We start from the raw sequence: 15,084 nt of genomic DNA on the forward strand, positions 1-15,084 counted from the left end.
AACTCAGATCATGGGCAGCCTATTCTTTCAGTGTTTAGATTCTCCAAGATTTCAATGCTTAGAGTCTGTAAAAAGGGGAATTCTCTGGTGACTATAGCTTTGGAAAGATCACTTTCCCTTGAATATTTTTTTTTTAGTCCAGAGAAGAATTGCTTCGAGCAATCTGATTTCCTTTTTCATTAAAACAAGTATCACGAAATTCTGCCACTGGTTTGCAGTGAGTATCTGTAGAGGGCTTAGTTGCCATGCTTCAGATGAAATCTGTCAGAGAATCATGTCATGATTTCTGATTCTTTGTCCATTCTACTTAAAAAGAAAAAAGGTTTGGGACAATTTTTTTCAGAGAAAACGTTTCTTAAAAATACATACGCATTCCCTCACGTCCATATTGAAGCTACTCAATTTGTAAATTTTTTTCCTACTTTTTAACTGTGTTCTTTCTTATAGTGCACTGAAATTTCTGCTTAAACCTAAAAGGGACCCTGAACAATCTCAAGTCTCTCTTGTTCCAATCAAACTCACCTGTACAATTACCGGCTGCCCTCGTGGCCGACCCGGCGCTTTGCTGTTGCACTGAGGGGAGTTGCTGCCGGGCTTGAACGCAGAGGAACCGCCTGGGGTAATTAACGCCCCCAAAAGGAAGTCAGTCAACACCAGGGAAAATTCTGCAAGCAATACTCTTCTGCGGCCTCAAAGAAGAGCTCTAGATTAGAAAGAAAGGAGAGAGGCTGGGCCAAGGGAGTGGACCTGTCTGTCACTGTGCTCCTTTTCTTTTCCCCACCTAAGGTTCAAGGAGAGAATTTAGGAAATAAATTCACAAGGAGCTCTAACTGTGCTGCTCAGCGGAGAATGTAATGAGGGAGAAAATTGAGTTCTCAAAGCTGGTAGGAAAAGTAGACTTAGGGATCAAGCTGCCTTTGTTTGGAAAAGGCCTTGATTAGACCACTTGGGTAAATGAGTCTCTGGGGTATGGGCCCGACCTGGTATCAGGAAGTCAGAGGCGGGAGAATGGAGAGGAACAGCACAAGGAAAAGGATGACCTGCTGTGTCTTGTGACGCTCTCTGACCTCTACCCCCAAATCTATGGTAAAGTTATTAAGTTTACAAAATGCTTGGTATGGGGGGGGCTGTGTACTGATAAATGGGAATAAGTGTTACATAAGGGGCAGGATGAGATACAACAGAAAGCATGCATATTGAAAAAGGGATGGAAATTGAGGGGAACCTTATATAAACTATATAAATATAGTTAATATAAATTAGCACAATGTTTTAGAAGGAAGAAGATTTTAGAGCTTTGCCAAACTGTGAAATTGGGGGATTTGAGGCAGTCCTACTGACATTTAATGAACTGAGAAGACCCCGTATTATATCGGGATTAAGTCTAACTAGCAAGTATGTAATACTAGAAAAATTTCTAGGAAAAATATTTTTTTAAACTCTGATGGCACTTACACATCAGTTTTCTGAAAAGAAGGCTATTGGTTTATTCATTCATTGAGTCCACGAGTATTTATCGAGCATCTATGATGTGTCAGTTTTGTTCTAGGTGCTAGGGATATAGCTGAGGATGCAGACAATGGAACTGAAAGCAGTTTAAAAGTTATAAAGGCAGACCTCCACAAATTGAGGGCATAGTCCTTCACAAGACTCTTCCTACTTCAGACACCAGATGCAAGTGCGGTCCCCAGGTCTCCTAGTCTCCTAGGGCTGCTCTAACAAAAACCATAGACTGAATGGCTGAAAGAAAAAAAAATATCTTCTCACAGTTCTAGAGGCTGGAAAGTCAGAGATAAATGTACCAGCTGATTTGGTTACTATGAAGAGCTCTCTTTCTGGCCACCTTCTCACTGTGTGTACACATGATAGGGGGAGAGAGAGAAACAAAGAAAGAGCACACAGGAGATTGCAATGATTTTTGTAGCTCTGTGTCAGAAACCAGGGACAAAGATCAAATAGACTTTATTATATCACAGATACAATGTTAAAGTTAATCACCCCCTGGCCACAGAGCCCAGCCAGCAGGAGGTGAGCTGATCTAAACTGAGCCCATTGGCAACTTTGCCCCTGGGGAGGCAGGTAGGTAAGAAGGACCCAGTGAGGCCTTCAAGCCTTTCCTACAGAGGCTGCTTCACCTCTCTAGACGCACACCCGAAGGGAGACCCCTTGACTCTCACTCTGCCCCCAATCTTTGTTATTAGTATCTTATTGGGACCATGGAGAAGAGCCTATAAATTCAGCTGATTTCTCTGTTTCTGAGGCTGGTCCTCACTTGGTCTTCTTGAAGGTGTCTGTCTTTCCTTAGATTACAGGCAATTTGACTGTTCTGTGATCTCAGCTCTCTAATGGCTTCAAGAGAAGTTAGATTTTTATTGTTTATTCATCTGTGGTTGACCTTCCCATTTGTAGTTTACAAAGCTTGTTCACATTTTCTTTCATTTGATTCTAACAATGACCCTGTAAGACTGGCAGAGTAGGGCTTACTAGTGCTGAGTTTTTCTCGTTAATCTAAAGGTCGTGCTCTTTCTGGTACAATATATACCTCTCAGAGACCCTACACGGGTTGTACAAGTTGCTGTCCCTCATACTAGGCTCCTTATGACCCAGTGTTCGTTAGCAAAAGATAAAAGGAATCACTCAAAGGATGAACTGAAAGCCCAGAAAGCATGTACGAGATGTTTCTTTACCCTCCAAATGGTACCTTATTTTGCTCCATGTCCAATATTAGTAACCAGACACTTTTATGTGGATATGCTTTTCCCGATCCAAGTACTAAACCAGAGACCCTCAAACTTCAGAATACAGAAGAAGTACCTGAGGAACTCTTAAAAGTGCAAATTCTAGAAACCATCACCAGATTTTCTGATTCACTGGGAGAGGGAACTACATGAGTGTTAAGAATATATATTTGAGAAAGTGATGCTTGAGATGAACCCTGAAAGATAACTATGAGTGTTGACTACATAAAGGGAGTGGCATAAGAAAAAACATGCTGGCAGGAAAAAAAGCATGTTCCAGGACAACATGAAAGGATGAAGAATGTAATGTTTAAAAAACTGACAAATGCTCATTTTGACTAGAAATCCATGAGTAGAGGCAAGAGAGTAGCACCAGAAAAGACCAACAAAGGAATTAGGGCGGTATTAAGCATAGCCTTTCGGACAAGATAACAGTGTGATCTTTAACTAAGAGCCAGAAATATCACTGAAATATTTAAGCAGAGAAATAACATAATCATAGTTTTATTTTTAAAAACTCCCTCATCTATATCCCACAATTACAAGTATTACAAATACTTCACGTTGATTATTTAATAGTTTAAACAAAATTGTTAAATTTCAAGTTACTGTAGGTGACAAAAAGAAGTAGGAAATCTGAATGGTTCTATTAAAGACTTGAATATATTGTTTAAAAATACTTCCCGTAAAGAAAACTCCAGGCCCAAGTGGCTTTCCTGATGAATTCTTCCACATATATTAGAAAGTAATATCACAGAATATCACACAATAACAATGTCACAAACTCTTCCATTGAACAGAAAAAAAATGAACAATTTTTAACTATCTTATGAGACCAGCATAACTGGTCAAGAATAATTCAAGAATTTAGAAAAGATATCTTAATAAAGGCAAATTACTGACCACTCTATCTCATAAAAGCCTTTAATTATTACCAACAGAATCTAGCAGTATATATATATATATTTTTTGGCCACACTGCACAGCATGCGAAACTTCCCCAACCAGGGATCAAACCCGTGCCCCTTCAGTGGAAGCACAGTCTTAACCACTGGACCACCAGGGAAGTCCTAGCAGTATTAAAAGGATAAGATATCATGACCAAGTGGGGTTTACTTAAAGTATATAAAGGTCACTAAAGATTATAAAAACCAAGCAATGTATGTTAATCAAATGTACACAATAAGGAAAAAAACTGAATATCTTGATTGATTCAGAAAACACATTTGACAATTTACCACCCATTCATGATAAAACTTTTAATAAACTTGCAATAGAAAAATATCCTTAATTTACTAAAACTATCCATAAAAATTTCAGCAACATAATCAGTGGTGAACATAAAAAATTTTTTCCTGAGGTCAGGAATGAGACAAGAATACCCACTACCACCACTTCTACTTAACATTATACTGAAGATCATAGTGCAATAAGGCAAAAAAATAAAACAACAGGTATTATTTTGGAAAGCAAGAAATGCATATGTAACTATTCACAGATGACAGAGTACTTGAGAAGTTCAAAAGAATATACAGACACAATATTAGAACAAATGAATTTATCAAGGTTACAGGATATAAGTCAATATAAAAACTCAATTGTATTTCTATATGCCAGCCACAAAGAAAAGGAAACTATAAAAAGAAACCAGGAATGACAACACTAAAAAATCAAATATTTCTTGATTTCTCTGAGTTAACTATTAGTGTACAGAAGTGCACCAAATTTCTGTATATTAATATTGTACCCTGCAAATTTATTGAATTTATGTATTAGTTCTAATAGCCTAGGACTTCCAATACTAGTTAAACAATCTCATTTATAATCAAATCCAAAAATATAAAATAAAATACCTGGGGACAAATTTAACCAAGGAGGTGGAAACCTGTATTCTGAAAACTATAAGACACTGATGAAGAAAACCGAAGCTGATACCATTAAATGCAAAGATATCTGTGTTTATGGATTGGAGGAATTAATGTTGTTAAAATGTCCATACAACCCAAAGCAATCAATAGATTTAATGCAATCCTTATCAAAATACCCATGACATTTTTCACAGAACTAAATAAATAATCCTATACTACATGTGGAACCACAAATGACCCCAAACAGCCAAAACATCTTCTTGAGAAAGAAGAACAAAGCCAGAGCTATCACGCTCCCTGACTTCAAACTATACTACAATGCTACGCATGGTACTGGCACAAAACCAGACACATGGATCAATGAAACAGAATGGAAAGCCCAGAGATACACCCATGCATATACGGTCAATTAATCTATGGCAAAAGAGGCAAGAATATATAATGGGGAAAGGACAGTCTCTTCAGTAAGCAGTGTTGGGAAAACTGGACAGCTGCATGTAAAAGACTGAAACTAGAAAATAGTCTCACACTATATACAAAAATAAACTAAAAATGGATTAAAGACATAAATGAAAGAACTGAAACCATAAAACCATAAAACTCCTAGAAGAAAACTTAGTCAGTATGCTCTTTGATGATGGTCTTAGCAATATTTTTTTTGGATCTGTCTCTTCAGGCAAGGGAAACAAAAGCAATAATAAACAAATGAGACCTAATCAAACTTAACACCTTTTGTACAGCAAAGGAAACTATCAACAAAATGAAAAGGCAACCTACTGATTGGGAGAAGTTATTTGCAAATGATATGTCTGTTAAGGGGTTAATATCCAAAATATATAAAGAACTCATACAACTCTAAAAATACTGATTTAAAAATGGGCAGAGGAACTGAATAGGCATTTTTCCAAAGAAGACATGTGGATGGCCAACAGGCACAGGAAAAGAAACTCAACATCACTGATCACCAGGGAAATGCAAGTCAGGACCACAATAAGATATCATCTCACACCTGTCAGAAAAACCAAGAAATAACAACAGTTGTGGAGAAAAGGGAACCCTCATGAACTGTTGGTGGAAATGTAAATTGGTGCAGCCACTATGGAAAACACTATGGGGGGTTCTCAAAAAATTAAAAATAGAACTACTATATGATTTAAATTCCACTCCTGGGTATTTATCTGAAGAAAATGAAAGCACTAATTTGAAAAGATATATGCATCCCAATATTCATAGCAGCAATATTTATAATAGCCAAGATATGGAAGCAACCTAACTGTCCATCAACAGATGAATGGATAAAAAAGATGTGGCATATATAAATGTAGTGGAACATTAATCTCCCATAAAAAAAGAATAAAATTTTGCCATATGCAACAACATGGATGGGCCTGGAGGGTATTATGCTTAGTGAAATAATTCAGGCAGAGAAAGACAAATACTGTATGTTTTCACTTATATGTGGAATCTAAAAAGTAAAACAAAGGAACAAATGTAACAAAACAGAAACAGACTCACAGATACAGAGAAAAAACTTATGGTTACTTGTGGTTACCAGAGGGGAGAGGGGCAAAATAGGTGAAGGGGATTAGGAGATACAAACTACTAGGTAATAAAATAAATAAGTTACAAGGATGTAATGTACAGTGTAGGAAATATAGTCAATATTTTAAAATAGCTTTCTATAAAGTATAATCTATAAAAATACCAAATTACTATGTTGTTTACCTGAAACTAATATAATATTGTAAGTCAACTATACTTCAGTTTACAAAATCAAATATTTAGGAATAAATCCAGCAAAGGATGTGCAAGACATCTTTAGTTAACATGGCAAAACATTGCTGAGAAAAATTAAAGTATAAGTAAATACATGAAAGATTATACCATATTCTTGTAGTGAAAGATTCAATACTACTTTTCCAAAAACTACTTAATACATTCGGTGCAATCCCCATAAAAATTCCAGTGTTTTTCCTAAAGAAATTGATTGACTGATTCTAAAATTTAAATAGAATGCAAAGGCACAAAAATAATCCTGCAATACTGAAGAAGGATTAACAGATGGAATATGAATAGTACCAAATATCAAGAATCAGATTTATTATAAAGCATGGTGATTAAGACAATGTAGTATTGGATCCAAGACAGACAAGCTGACTATAGACATGACCCCCACATATAGGCTGATCTGATTTACGAGAAAGGTAACATTTCAATGCAGTGGCGCAAAGTCTGTCTTTTCAACAAATGGTGTTGAATAATTTGATATCCATATGTAAAACAAATTTATCTTGACCCCTTCCTCACACCAAACATGAAAATCAATTCTTAGATAGATCTACGTGTAATAGGTAAAACAACAAAGCATTTAGAGGAAAAAGAAAAATGTGACTTTGGAGTAGGCCCATATTTCTTGTAAAAAACAGAAAATATTTACCATAAATTTAAAAAAATGGTACATTGGACTATATTAAAATTTAGAAATTTTGTTTCTAGAAAGTCACCATTAAGAGATTGAAAAGGCACAGAGTGGGAGCAGATATTTGCAATACATATGTCTGACAAAGAATGCGTATACTCATAAAGAACTCCTCCAAATCAATAAGGAAAGTCAGTCAACCCACTAGAAAAATGAGAAGTTCACAAAATAAGATATTCAGGCATCCAATAACCATACGAAAATGTGCTCAACTTCATTAGTTTTCAGGGAAATGCAAATTTAAATCACAATGAGATTCAACTCCGCATCCACAAGAATTTTGAAAAAGGTTTAAAATAAAGACTGACCGTATACGGTGCTGACAAACACTTGAAGCAACTGTAGCTCTCATTTATATACTGTTTGTTAGTGTAAATTGGTACAAAAGTTTGGTAAGTTATTTGGAAGTATATAGTAAAACTGAACAAATGCATTATCTAGTTCACTTTTAGGTAATTATGCAATAGCAAGGCATACACATGTTCATGAAAAGTTATCAACAGAAATGTTGATGGCAGCACAATTGTGTGATAGACCTAAATTGGAAACTAACCAAATGCCCACCACATAAATGGGTATTTATAGGTTAATATGTGTATATTAGTATATTCACACAATAATAGACTATACAACAACTACACACAACATGGATTAATTTTACAACCATAATTCTCAGTGAAAAAAGGAAAAATTCCCAGTGAACAAAGAATGCTTCTCCAAGAATCCATTTATATAAAGCACGAACAGACAAAACTATATATGCTGGTGGATGTCACAAAAGTATTTGCTCTTGTCGGCGGCTGGCTGATGACTGGAAGAGAGAACAGGGCAAGCTCCCGTGGGCCAGGAATGTTCTCTTTCTTGACTTGGTAATGACTATGTGGGTGTTTTTGGTTTATGAAAATTTATGAAATGGCACACATAATATGTGAACTTTTGTGCATGTATGGTATACTTTAATAAAAAGTTAGAAAAATAAAGCTCACCGTAGCTGTACACGAAGAGTTCACTTGAGAGAAGCAAGAGTAGAATCGGGAAGACCAGTTAGGAGGCCATAGTCCTGGCAAGAGATGATGGTAGTCCTGTTGGAAGAAGAAATTATAGGCACTGACTACGTACAAAACCTTAACTTACTCCAATGCTAAAATGTATTATCCCTACGATTATACTAATACCTCTGACTTGATTATCAAAAAATAATATAATTTGAATTAACGCTACAACCTATAGCGTGCTAATTAGCCTCACAAGACTTCTTCTTAACCAGTTTAATGATAATAGCCTTAATTTCTCATTAATATTCTTTTCCGACTCCCTAATCTGCACCACTACTGATCTTGATAATATGACTCCTACCTCTGATATTAATAGCCAATCTCACCTGCTCAAAGAATCGCTGCCCCGAAAAAAAACTATATATCACTATACTAATCATATTACAAATATTTTTAATCATAACATTTACCACCACAGAATTCTATTTTACATTATATTCGAGGCCACACTAGGTTCCTACACTCATCATCATTACTCGATGAGGTAACCAAACAGAATGCCTCAATACAGGGCTCTATTTTCTGTTCTATACACTAAACGGATCACTTCCGCTGTTAGTGGCATTAGCATATATGCAAAACACCACAGGTTCTCTGAATTTCCTAGTAATCCAATATTGAATCCAAGCATTACCCAACTCCTGATCCAACGTCTTTATATGACTAGCCTGCATAATAGCCTTTATGGTAAAAATACCCCTCTATGGCCTCCACCTTTGACTACCCAAAGCACACGTGGAAGCCCCCATCGCAGGCTCTATAGTCCTTGCAGCCGTATGACTAAAACTCGGGGGCTACGGCGTGCTACAAATTACAGCAATACTCACCCCCCTGACAGAATTCATAGCATACCCTTCATACCCTTTTCTTATGCTCTCTTTATGAGGGATAAGCATAACCAGTTCAATCTCTCTGCGCCTAACAGCCCTAAAATCACTTATCGCATATTCTTCCGTCAGCCACATAGCACTTGTTATTGCAGCTATTCTCATCCAGACTCCTTGAAGTTACATAGGAGCCACCGCTTTAATAATCGCCCACGGCCTCACATCATCTATATTATTATATATAAATCTATATTATTTGAGTTTGCCTAGCGAACTCAAACTGTGAGCGAGTCCACAGCCGAACTGTAGTCTTAGCCCGAGGCCTACAAACCCTCCTCCCACTAATAGCCGCTCGAGGGCTACTGGTGAGCCTGGCAAACTTAGCCCCACCCCCAGCTATTAATCTAATCGGAGAACTGTTCGCAGTTATATCAACCTTCTCATGATCAAATTTTACCATTATCTTAATAGGAACTAACATTGTAATTACAGCCCTATATTCTATATGTATACTAATTATGACACAACATGGTAAATACACACCGCATATTAATAACATTGCACCCTTTTTTACATGAGAAAACGCCCTTAGAGCCCTCCCCATTCTACCCTTCCTACTCTTGTCACTAAATCCCAAAGTCATCCTAGGCCCCCTGTATTGTAAATACAGTTTAAAAAACACAATAGATTGTGAATCTAGTAACAGAAGACTGAGACTTCTTATTTACCGAGAAAGTATTGCAAGAACTGCTAATTCATGTCCTCCTGCCTAACACTATGGCTTTTTCAGGCTTTTAAAGGATAGTAGCTATCCATAGGTCTTAGGAGCCAAAAAATTGGTGCAACTCCAAGTAAAAGTAATAAACCTATTTTCCTTTTTTGCTCTGGTCACACTACTTATACTAATCATCCCAATTATAATAACTGACACAGATTTCTACAAAAGTGAGAAATATCCATCATTTGTAAAAAAAAAAAAAAAAATACCATCTCATAGGGTTTTATTACCAGCCTAGTTCCAACAATAATATTCCTCCACACAGGCCAAGAAATAGTTATTTCAAACTGACACTGAATCACTGTCCAAACCCTTAAATTAACACTTAGCTTCAAAACAGATTACTTCTCAATAATATTCACACCAGTAGCATTATCTGTTACGTGGTCCATTATGGAGTTCTCAATATGGTACCTACACTTAGACCCTTACATTAACCGGTTCTTCAAGCACCTACTCTACTTCCTCATTACCATGCTAATCCTTGTTACTGTCAACAACCTCTTCCAACTATTTATTGGATGGGAGGGGGTTGGAATTATATCCTTCCTGCTTATTGGGTGGTGATTGGGTGAGCAGACGCAAACACAGCTGCCCTCCAAGCAATCCTATATAACCTCATTGGGGATATCGGGTTCATTATAGCAATAGCATGATTCCTGTTTAACTCAAACACAGGAGACCTGCAACAAATTTTATACTCGACCTAAATCCCTCAAACCTCCCCCTTATAGGACTTGTACTAGCTGCAGCCGGAAAATCAGCCCAATTTGGACTCCACTCTTGACTCCCCTCAGCAATAGAGGGCCTCACCCCTGTATCAGCCCTGCTCCACTCAAGCACAATAGTTGTGGCAGGAGTCTTCCTACTTATTCGATTTTACCCTTTAAGAGAAAACAACAAACTTATTCCAGCAATAGCGCTGTGCTTAGGAGCCCTCACCACCCTATTCACAGCTATATGCACTCTCACCCAAAATGACATTAAAAAAATTACCGCTTTCTCCACTTCAAGCCAATTAGGCTGAATAATGGTAACAATTGGAATCAACCAACCCTATGTAGCATTCTTACACATCTGCACACGTTTTTTTTTTTAAGGCCATGCTATTCTTATGCTCTGGATCCATTAGTCACAGCCTGAACGACGAACCAGATATTCGAAACACAGGAGGCCTTTTCAAGGCTTTACCCTTCACCACAACAGCCCTTATTATCGGGTGTTTGGCGTTGACAGGAATGCCTTTCCTCACCGGCTTCTAAAGACTTGATCATTCGAGCTGCTTAACACGTCTTATACCAACGCTTGAGCCCTGTTAATGAGTCTAATTGCGGCCTCCCTCACAGCTGCCTATAGTACCCACATTATCTTCGCTCTATTAGGACAACCTGGCTTCTCCCCCGCTAACCTCTATCAGTGAAAACAACCCCCTCTCAATTAACTCCATCAAATGCCTACTAATTGGAAGTGTCTGCTGGATTCATTATCTCCAACAACATGCCCCCAGCCAGTCCCCCTAATAACCATACCCTTACATCTAGAACTAACTGCTAACTGCCCTTGCAGTAACCCTCCAAGGCTTCACATTGGCACTCAAAATTAACCTTAACACACAAAACGTAAAACTTATCCACCCCTCAAATACCCTTAAATTCTCTAGTCTCTTAGGCTATTTCCCCACCATCATGCATCATCTACCTCCTTACCTAAACCTATCAATAAGCCAAAAACCAGCATCCTCTCTTTGGGGCTTAATCTGACTAGAAAACGTTTTACCAAAAACCATATCCCCTATTCAACTAAAGTTCTCCATACCAATCTCAAGCCCAACAGGCCTTATCAAACTATACTTCCTATCATTCCTTATCATTCTCACCCTTAGCGTGCTTCTATTTCATTATCATGAGTAATCTCCATAACAACCACGACACCAATAAGCAGCGACCAGCCAGTAACAATCACCAACCAGGTACCATAACGATACAATGCCTTTGTAACTATACAAAGGCCATAGCCTCCTCACTAAAAAAGCTAGTCACCAGCATCATAAAGAACTCAGTCCCCCAACCCACTGAACTTAAACACTACTTCCACCTCCTCATGCTTTAAAATATATACTACCATCAAAAACTCTATTGTCAACCCTGAAAGAAACGCCCCCAAGACAGTCTTATGAGAAACCCAAACCTCAGGATACTGCTCAGTGGCTATAGCCATCATATAGCCAAACACAACTAATATCCACCCCCCCACACACAAATGAATCAAAAACACTATCAGACCTAAAAATGAACCACCAAAGTTCAACACGATCCCACACCCGACACCACCACTCACAATCAACCCAGAGCCCCCATAAACAGGTGAAGGTTTTGAAGAAACCCCCGCAAAACTGATCACAAAAATAACACTTAAAATACATACAAAATATGTCATCATCATTCTCACATGGATCTCAGGATGATTTCCATGAGAAATCATCATTCTCATTCAGCTATAAGAATACCAATGACCAACATCCCCAAAACACACCCACTAATAACAATGCATTTATTGACCTCCCAACCCCATCAAACATTTCATCATGGGCCTTCCCTGGTGGTGCAAGTGGTTAAGAATCCATCTGCCAATGCAGGGGACACGGGTTCGATCCCTGGTCCGGGAAGATTCCACATGCCACGGAGCAACTAAGCCCATGTGCCACAACTACTGAGCCTGTGCTCTAGAGCCCGTGGGTCACAACTACTGAGCCTGTGTGCCAAAACTACTGAAGCCCGTGCACCTAGAGCCTGTGCTCCGCAACAAGAGAAGCCACTGCAATGAGAAGCCCGTGCACCGCAATGAACAGTAGCCCCACTCGCCACAACTAGAGAAAGCCCGCGTGCAGCAACGAAGACCCAGCACAGTCAAAAATAAATAAATAAATAAATAGATTTTAAAAAATTCATCATGATGAAATTTTGGCTCTTACTAGGAATTTGCCTGATCCTGCAAATGCTAACAGGCTTATTCCTAGCAATACATTACACACCAGACACAGCAACTGCCTTCTTATCAGTAGCACACATCTATCGAGATGTTAACTACGGGTGAATCATTCGATATATACGTGCAAACGGAGCTTCCATATTCTTTATCTGCCTTTACATTCACGTAGGACGTGGCCTTTATTATGAGTCCTGTGCCTTTCTAGAAACATGAAACATCGGAATTATTCTACTACTTTCAGTTATAGCTACTACATTTATACGCTATGTACTACCATGAGGACAAATGTCATTCTGAGGGGCAACAGTCATTACAAACCTGCTCTCAGCAATCCCATATATTGGCACCACTCTTGTTGAATGGATCTGCGGCGGCTTTTCTGTAGACAAAGCAACACTCACGCCATTCTTTGCTTTTCATTTTATCTTCCCCTTTATCATCACAGTGCTAGCAGCTGTCCACCTACTATTTCTCCGTGAAACAGGATCCAACAACCCCAGAGGAATCCCATCTGACACAGACAAAATTCCATTCCACCCCTATCACACAATCAGACATCCTAGGCACTCTACTACTAATCCTAGCCTCACTAATACTAGTCCTATTTTTACCCGACTTGCTAGGAGACCCTGACAACTACACCTCAGCAAAGCCACTCAACACACCACTGCATATTAAACCAGAGTGATATTTTCTATTTGCATATGCAATTCTACGATCAATCCCCAACAAACTAGGAGGAGTCTTAGCCCTATTACTCTCAATCCTAATTCTAGCATTTATCCCAATACTCCACACATCCATACAATGAAGCATAGCATTCCAACCCCTTAGACAATTCATATTTTGAGTGCTAGGGGCAGACCTACTAACACTAACATGGATTGGAGGACAACCTGTAGAACACTCCTTCATCATTGTTGGCCAACTCACATCTATTTTATACTTTCTTTTAATTCTAGTACTAATACCAGTAACTAGCATCATTGAAAACAATCTCCTGAAATGAAGAGTCTTTGTAGTATATCATATTACCCTGGTCTTGTAAACTGGAAGAGGAGAACAACACACCTCCCTAAGACTTAAGGAAGAAGCCCCAAGCTTTGCTGCCAGCACCCAAAGCTGAAATTCAACTTAAACTATTCCCTGAAATTATAAGACATTTACAGAATTATTAAGTACTATATCAGTACCAAAACAGCCCATTTTATCACAAACTACTATGTACATCATGCATACTTCTATTACCACATTAATAAGTACACACATCTTATATGTACCTATTACATTATATGTATAATTGTACATTACACTATCTACCCCATGCTCATAAGCATGTACATATTATTAGTATTACATAGTACATATAGATTATCAATTGTACATGGTACATTAAGTCAAATCAATTCTAGTCAACATGCATATCCTGTCCATTAGACCACGAGCTTAATCACCAGGTCACGTAAAACCATCAACCTGCTTGGCAGGTACTCCTCGTCTCGCTCCGGGCCCATAACTTGTGGGGGCTTTTATTGATGAACTTTATCAGACACTTGGTTCTTACTTCAGGGACATCTCACCTAAAATCGCCCACTCTTTCCCCTTAAATAAGACATCTCGATGGACTAATGACTAATCAGCCCAGGCTCACAAATAACTGTGATTTCATGCATTTGGTATTTTTTAATTTTTAGGGGGGATACTTGGACACAGCTATGACCTTAAAAGGTCTTAACACAGTCAAGCAAATTGTAGCTGGACTTCAATTGAAAATTATTTACCAGCATCAACAATTCACGGTGTGTAATTCAGTCAGTGGTTACAGGATATAAAGATATTATACATGTATACATGTACAATAGACATAGCATTCCAGTCTCCCCTCTCCCATCTAAAACAAACACCCATCAAAACAGATTAACCTTGGGCTTCCCTGGTGGCGCAGTGGTTGAGAGTCCGCCTGCCGATGCAGGGGACGCGGGTTCGTGCCCCGGTCGGGGAGGATTCTGCATGCCACGGGGTGGCTGAGCCCGTGGGCCATGGCCACTGAGCCTGTGCTCCGCGATGGGCGAGGCCACAACAGTGAGAGGCCCGCATACCACAAACAACCCAAACCAAAAACAGATTAACCTCAAAAACACTCCCATCATACCACTAAACTACTTAGATATTCACCACCCATATAGACTGACATCTCCCCTAGATCCATTAGCCATTTTATCAAAAATTTAATACTAACTCCGACACAAACTGCACAATACAGCCATATAAATACCACTGGTACACAGCAAGTTGATGTAGCTTAAACAACCTCTAAAGCAAGGCACTGAAAATGCCTAGATGGGCTTACT

General features: G+C 38.5%; 2 pseudogenes; both read left to right on the plus strand.

Moving 5' to 3' along the window:
- The first annotated feature begins 2,666 nt into the window (after positions 1–2,666).
- On the plus strand, positions 2,667–11,655 carry LOC132512803 (NADH-ubiquinone oxidoreductase chain 5-like; annotated as a pseudogene).
- A 598-nt stretch (positions 11,656–12,253) lies between these two features.
- On the plus strand, positions 12,254–13,742 carry LOC132512564 (cytochrome b-like; annotated as a pseudogene).
- Positions 13,743–15,084: the final 1,342 nt, after the last annotated feature.

Source organism: Lagenorhynchus albirostris, chromosome 21, assembly GCF_949774975.1.
Source record: "Lagenorhynchus albirostris chromosome 21, mLagAlb1.1, whole genome shotgun sequence".
NCBI lineage: Eukaryota > Metazoa > Chordata > Mammalia > Artiodactyla > Delphinidae > Lagenorhynchus > Lagenorhynchus albirostris.